Source organism: Eurytemora carolleeae, unplaced genomic scaffold (assembly GCF_000591075.1).
Source record: "Eurytemora carolleeae unplaced genomic scaffold, Eaff_2.0 scaffold1586, whole genome shotgun sequence".
NCBI lineage: Eukaryota > Metazoa > Arthropoda > Copepoda > Calanoida > Temoridae > Eurytemora > Eurytemora carolleeae.
The window spans coordinates 50,653-58,732 of NW_019398697.1; positions in this window are offsets into that span (position 1 = coordinate 50,653).

Consider the following 8,080-nt stretch of genomic DNA (forward strand, 5'->3'; position numbering starts at 1 on the left):
AAGATTTAAGCCAGTGCTTATTTGAAACCAGTTTTTGGCGGATTTGAGATGCGGCTCAAATTTATTAAATTCGGACTCCGAACACGTTTTACAGAGAAAACAAAATTAAAATTTATTACTTTATATTTCATTTCAACATTCAATTTTTTTTTTACTTTTTTATAGGTTTAGTTCTATATTTAACCTGCTGCATAGAGGATAAGGAACAGTTAAAAAAAGAATTTTTTTAAAATGCTACTTTTAAATTGCTCGGGGGGGNGATTCTATTTCTGGAAATCACCAAACTGTGACTGTTAAGTTACTCCTTCCATAATACATTGGACAAAAGTTCCAAATCTTTTACTTTTTACTTTTTAATGTTTTTTTCTCATGAATTTCATTTCATTTCTTTAAATTTTTACTTTATATTTTTGTTATAATTCTAGTTTTATACTGTTTGTTTTTATTTTATTTATTTTAACCTGCTGTACAGAGGTAGCCTCAGCACAGGGTAGTTTACCCTTAGCACATTCTGGAAAAGAATGGGAGGGGTGGTAAAATGGTATTCAAGTAAGAGAGAAGGGGTTTGGTGGGTGGGGTTGCAGGTAAAAACTATAATTTTGTTTGTATCCTTCCTTGACGCCGCTGTTGATTTATAATCACTGACAACACTAATAAGAAGAGTTCCCAGAACATAGAATCCTATCCTAAAACATGTCAAATATGGAAAAATAAAAATATTGAAAATGAAATCTGTTAAATATTATTAATAAATCTATTAAAAGGTAAAAAATCAAATTTGATACAAACATAAATCATGAATAAGATGAAAATTTTTAAAAAACAATAAAATAAAATTCTAAAATCATTTTATAAATAATTAATCACCAAATTAAAAAAAAAAATTGTGAACTAAAAATATTGTTTAATTTCACCCATTAAATGTAGATTTTTCGTATTCTCTTTTTTATACTGTTTTATTGTACAATATATTTAAAATATTTATGTATACGTCTCCATGCCTTAGTAGATTTCGTCAACTGAAATATGAACGTTTTGCAATATAACAAAAAATCCGTGAATTGTATTGCTAAAAATACTTAAATTCAGTTTTTCAATGAACTAGTATTTCCTTTATATTTAGAATGAAGACAGCCAAGGTCTAAAAGGTTCTAAAAAGTAATTGAGATTTTGCCAAAAACTGAAATTTTGTAATTCCTATATATTTGTAAATCAATTTCGTAGACCTTATATATTTAGGAATTCTATGAGAACAAATAATAAAAGCTTGATATATATTTTCTTAACTTTAATAATTTTTTAAAATTAAATTTTACAATATTTTTTAATTTCAATATGATATCAGAGGGTAACAGAAAGCTTGAAATATAATCATAGGGATTAGAAAATCTGTGTTTGTTGCAAAAGCTCATTTCCTTGGTCGAAACCTTTTTTCGTTAAAACTTAAACTCTTCAAAGTCAATCCTGCTAAATTATTTCCATGTACGGAAAATGTTGTCTCCTAAGATAGTTAGATAAAACCCTAATATAACGTTACTGATTATAGAGGCGAGAGTTACGTCATATTAGGGTTTTATCTAATAGTCTTAGGAGACGACATTGGAGCGCATCGAAAGTAACCATGTTGCCTATATATATATATATATATAGCCGGTCAAACAGCTGGACCGATTGGGCTGAATTTTTTTGGACACTCATGGNATAATAATAATAATAATAATAATAATAATAATAATAATAATAATAATAATAATAATAATAATAATAATAATAATAATAATAATAATAATAATAATAATAATAATAATAATAATAATAATAATAATAATAATAATAATAATAATAATAATAATAATAATAATAATAATAATAATAATAATAATAATAATAATAATAATAATAATAATACCTCGTCACTTCTGTATTTGGTCTAAACTTCAAACCAACTGTTGAGCTAAAAAAAAATCGTGTCATACAGCACGTGAATTTAATGGTTCTGTCAATTTTCCAGAAACCTATGACTTTCGATCACAATTACTCCTATTAAACATAATTTTTCAGCCTTCTTTCTTAAATACTTTTTTGCGGGCATATACGTTTTGAATAAAAAGTACTTAACAAACAAATCCGTAACTTTAACGATTGTTAAAATATAAACCAAAACGAGTATGATTTCAAATTGAAGAAACCGAATGCCTCTAACTCTGGTCAGTCGGGGGTGACAGGGTTACCCACAAAAAATAAGACGAAAAAGATTAAAAAAAAAAAAAGATTTAAACTGGTCATTTGGCCAGGCGCGCAACTTGGGGGGGCCAGGCCCCCCTAGCCTGATTAAGGGGGGGGGGGCATTGCCGAGTGACGAGGTCCACCCTGTTTTGCAATTTATTGGTTCATGAATCCTGACCCTGAGCAAATTTAAGAGCTCTTATCGTAAAATAAAAAAAAAGATAATTGAACGTTACTCGTTAGTTTATTGAGTTTTTAGTTCAATCGATATAGCACTTAATACACCATATACACTCACACAGACCCCCTCCGAGCCTAATTACTGCCGTAGATCAGAACAGGTTGACAAGGTTCCAAGGTGCCTTAATCTTTGTTTTTTTTTCATTATGCTGTTTTTTCCTGGGAAAGGGAAATGGGGGTTATTAAGTAATTTTTAGATATTTTCACTTTCAGTTCCGCCACTCATTATGATATTCAGTGGCGTAAATAGGGGGGTTATTGGAGTTATTTACCCCCAGAATCTTGGAGGTTATAATTACCCCTGAACTATTCAAGCCCTGAATAGCGAGTTGTTACTTTAATTTTGTTTTTAAAAAAAGGTTGATTTTAAAATTGAATATCTTTTTTTGCGAGAAAATAATTTAAATGTGAAGATACTTCAGATATTTTAGATTTTAAGTCAACATATTATAAATGGTTCTAAATTCTAATGTCATTACAATTAGATGTTTTTTAATAAAAAAGGGTATGGGCAATGAAAAGTACATTTTTACTTCTAAATAATGTCATTTCCATATTAGATTTATTTAAGATCTTAACATACTACATTGACGACAAGAAAATTTTAGAAATAAGAAAAAGGACAATATTTTTTCAAAGTTTTGCAGAGTAGCTTTTCTAAAGATTTTAAGAAGTAACATCCTTTTCCTCTTTGAGTAAAACTATTATTTTGTATCTTACTTAAAATAAATTCAGTTTTTTTACAGATCTTTGTAGTTAATGTAAAATAAATGACTATAATGAAGGATATAAAACAAGTTGAAGGCTGAAAGGTATGAAATGTAGCCTTTTTTCATGAAGTTTGTGAATGCCAGAAATGAGGGGGAAATGCAAATCAAACCCAACTAAAACCAATATTTTGATATACATCATGATATTTTTCTAAATTAATATTATTCAAATAAAGAAACGACTCATAAATGTCAGAAAAATGAATTTCGTACAGTCGTCGCCAAAGTGCCATCCTTTATGGGTAACCCTTTATTCTTATACATTTTAACATAGATTAATAAAATCAACAGATAGGACAATAGATGTCGTCTTTGCAAGATTCCTATGTGTTACGTTCACAATAACCCTGAGGCAGTAGCCCAATGGAGTTACACGTAGTCGGCTTAGAACATGCTCTCTCTCTGTCTTTGTCGATAAATAAATACATAATTCTATGATCAGAGACCTGTTTTGTAAATGTCGTCTTTATGATGCTTCAAAAAATTACTCCTCTGTTTGGTGGTCACCACTGTATTGCTTAGAATAATGAATATACCTGTTTATTGGGGAAATTGTTGTTAAAACAATTTTGCTTTTCCCATTTTTTTTTGACGGAGGCATCTTGCACCATTCCTCTAAAGCAAATTTTTTGGAGAACAAGTTTACTAAATTATTAAAAATAAACCACCCTTTTTAAAACCTGTAACTCATACAAAAAATTAACCAAGTTTGGATTAAACATACTGTTTTGACAGTTTTTGAATTGTTTATTTGTCTTTTGTTCAGTCTCAGTCTTATATCTATAGTTCGTTCGACCTATACAATTGAAAACAATATAACACTTATTAGAAAAGTGCAAAATAATAAATATAATAAATCCGGAAACTAAATTAGAAAGCAGCTGACTGAGTGTACAGTGTACACTCAAGGAGAAAGCTGAGATGACAGGAAGCTATAAAATAGGAATTCATGCAATAAAATTAAGTGTTAGCAAACAAATTATATATAAATATTAAAAAAATGTATGCAACTATGTGTTTTTTGAATAGGAAGCAATGAGAGAGATATATAACAACACAATTAGCAGAAAGCAAGAGAAAGCCAGAGAAAGCACAGTATTAGGGTAATCCAGGTAAAGTCAGGTAGATAAGTAGATAGATAGACTGATAGACAGGTAGATTGAGGTAGATGAATGACCCGGCCGGTTCATCAGCTGGAATTAAAAAATTTCCCTATGAACTAAAATATTCACAATTTCCTTTATTATTACTTCAAAACCGAAGCGAAAATTACATCTTACACGTTTTCATTTATAACTCCTTGTTGAAAAAACGAACCACTTGTAATAAGATAGAATTAGGTTATGTAGAGGATCTATGAGATAACAAAGTCGCAGGAATTTACATTTTGCAGTTTGCAGTGCTGGCAACATTTCAAAGTCGGCCTTTGGACCATTATTTAATCATTTGTATTGATTACACCCATTGGAAAGTTGGTTCTTTTTGTACATAATTATAATCTTTCAATTGCATAGAGAATAGAATACATATTTAGAGTGGAATTTACTAGAAAAAAGTGTAAAACGGACATTTTGTTGTACTGTTTCCATACTGCAGGTGATACTTACCATATTTTTGCTATAAAACGTTTTGGGCCCTGGAACATCATTTTATAGAAAATCTTAAATTAATATTAAAAGAAAACCAAATTATGACATAGGCTGGTTTCATAATTGACCAATGATCATTTCACATAGACTCAATGCCTTTCACTTTACAAACGATGATTTTCCGTTATAGATATAAAAAAATGATGTTTTTTATTCACCTAATTCATTTTATAAAGTTTATTTAACAGCTTTAAAAAATTCGAAATTGAAATGGATAGTCTAGGGAACATCTGTATTAATGTACTCTACTGCATATAATTTGTGAACATTTACGTGATTTGTACACTTTAAACTCCCTTTCAGGCTGAAAGGGACTGACAAAATTAATACCCAGGGATTTTCTAAATTCCACTCTAATATATATTCTATTCTCTTTTTTCAATTGTATTGTGCTAATATACGCTGTATTTGATTAGATTCACGTAGAAATAATGAAAAAAACATTTCTAGAATTATCATTAATATTTGACAAGCATAAGATAATTAAAAATGATAAAATCATTAACCCCTAACCCAATACACCTCTAACTTTATTGTTTAGGGTGCTAGGGAGGTAAAAAGCTCAATTAGTCATTGGAAAAATGTTTTAACTTTGAGCCTGGGAAAAATCATCAACATTTTGGAATACTTTTGGAAAGACCCCCTTAGAAATCTCGGTGGAGACACCCAAATTTTCATCGGAGACCCATATTTTCGTTATCCGGTTATGCATACTAGAAATTCAAAACATTGTAATTGTTCTTCTCCATACAGCTCTTCAAAAGAAGAACTTAAATTCCGTACAATCGTTTAAGTCTCATCCTTTGTGGGTATCCTTGTCTGTTATAAAGTTTCTTAAAGTAATAAGCTTGAATTTCTATTTCAATGTGGGAAAGTAGAGGAAGGAGGTGAACACTTGGCATTCTCCCTTCCTTTCGCACACCCTGTATAAGTGACTAAATAACCCTAGATTTTTGTTGTCCGATTTTCTGAAAATATGTTAAATTCATTTAGTGAAAGTAATAAACAATTTGGTTTCAGTGTAATTACGATTTGAAGATAATTGGTTTTTTATTTGAAATCGTCAAAGTAATCAATTTAGCAAAATCTTAAGAGATTTACAGAAGGTATTGCTTAACTGGCTGCCTCTGAGATTTTCAGGTATGCACTTAAAGTGCTGCCCACCACAAGAAACAGAATTCCTGTACGCGTGAAAGACGAACACAACTGATAGACCTGTTACGTTACTGGGCATTTATGTACCAATGATATGTATTGAAAGCAGAGGCGCAACTAGGATTTTTCGAAAAATTTTCAAAAACAAAAGTGTTTTTTAAGGGTTTGAAGTCGAAAAAAAGGAAATTTTCAGTTGTTGCATGCAGATTTGGCTGTGTTAAATTCAAATCGATTTTTTGTTCTTGTGTTTTTACAAAATTTTCACAATACTTCCAACAGCTGTAAAATGAAATGATATGAGTCAATTCATTGAATATGTGTGCGAATCGCAAAAGAGTATTTTTTAAGTACCTAGTTTAATTACAGACTAAATTGCAAGAAATGATCATTTTTAGTTTCTGAAAAAAAACCATAAAAATACATAAGCATATAATATATTCAATCATCTACATTGAAAAAGGACAGATAATGTTACCTTTTATCTTGAAGTTATTGAATTAATGATTGATTAACCAACATTCATAATCTAAATTCATTTTCTATTTTATAGAACTTCTGTCAAAGAAGATAAATCTTGTTTAGTTATCAAATATGAAAATCAGTTAGAAATTTGCTACAGGTTCAGAATTTTCTCTAGATTTGGAACTGAGTTTTTGCCACAAACTCAAATATTCTAATCCCTAAATCTTTGCACCGAGTGGTGTAAACATTTGATATTTCAAAGTTGGAATATTTTACCAAAAGAATTCAAAACTTGATATCTAGGACATTGGGTTGGAAAGATAAAATTAAAGGGATTAAAATATCAGAGTTTCTGGCAAAATTTCAATTCCTTTAAGGAGAATTAAAATGTACTTAAAAAAATATCTTATGATTAAAAAAGAACAATTCAAAAATATGTGTCCTGTCTGTCAAAAATATTCTAGGACTTGTGGAAACCAGAAAATGAATAACGTTTTGAAAATCAATTCTTTACCACATACTTAATGCATGTAAATGTAATCAGATACATATGTTTTTTTTTCTTTAAATTAATAAAATGATAAAATTACTACGATCTGGAAAAATCATCACTTAAAGATTTAAGAGGCAGGCTCTGTTTGTCTTGTCAAATAGTCACTCAACTCAACTGTTAGTCTGTTACTTTACTACCGGAACCGGCTCAAGCTCAGATTAATCAGTTAGTTAGACCCATCGAGATATTAGTAATAGAGGGGGCATCTGTAATTTTAGACTTCTTATTGTACAGCCACTGTACACAATGACCCGATCAGAAATTCTACCTGGGGGGATCTTTATTCGGAAATCAGTGTTTTAAGACATTATTGTTTGAAAGTGAAGCCTACAATTTTCAAGCAAAGAAAATAAGCTCATATTATAAAAATGAGACATGACAAATAGAGAAAAAAATAAAATCCTTCTCCCTAATAAAATCTTGTTTATTATCAAATTCTTTACTTCTGAAATCTACATTGTACTCTTAGTAATATATGTGTCTGACTTTTAGAATGAAAAGCAATTCTGAACTAATAATAAATCTAAATTAGGTTAGACTTAATTTTTATGTTATTGAAGAACTTAAAACTGTCAAAATATTTATTTTACATAAATGAACTTAACGTGAAACAAGTGATTTTTAAATAGAAATAATCTACTGGTTTTGTAGGAGCATATAAAAATTGGGTGTTTTGTCTTCCAGATAACTTGTTCTATCCACTCTTTTCGTATGTTATGAAAAATTTCTGAACCCGAAACATCGTTGTTTACACAATTTTTGACACTACAATATCTCATTGTTGAAAAATATTAAAATTAACTGTCCACACATTACCGTACAAAAAGTTGTACTTAGGATTAAACCCACTGTACTCTATGATACCAACTCAGTCATAAGGAAACATTTTTCGACAAAATTCACTGTACAGTATAAACCTAGCCAGGCAAAATTAGGAGAGTTATGCCCGCCCCCTGGTTAGACCAGAGCCCGCGATTTAAATCGCCGGCTCAGTATATTCTAAGTACATTTGTACAGTTTGTACT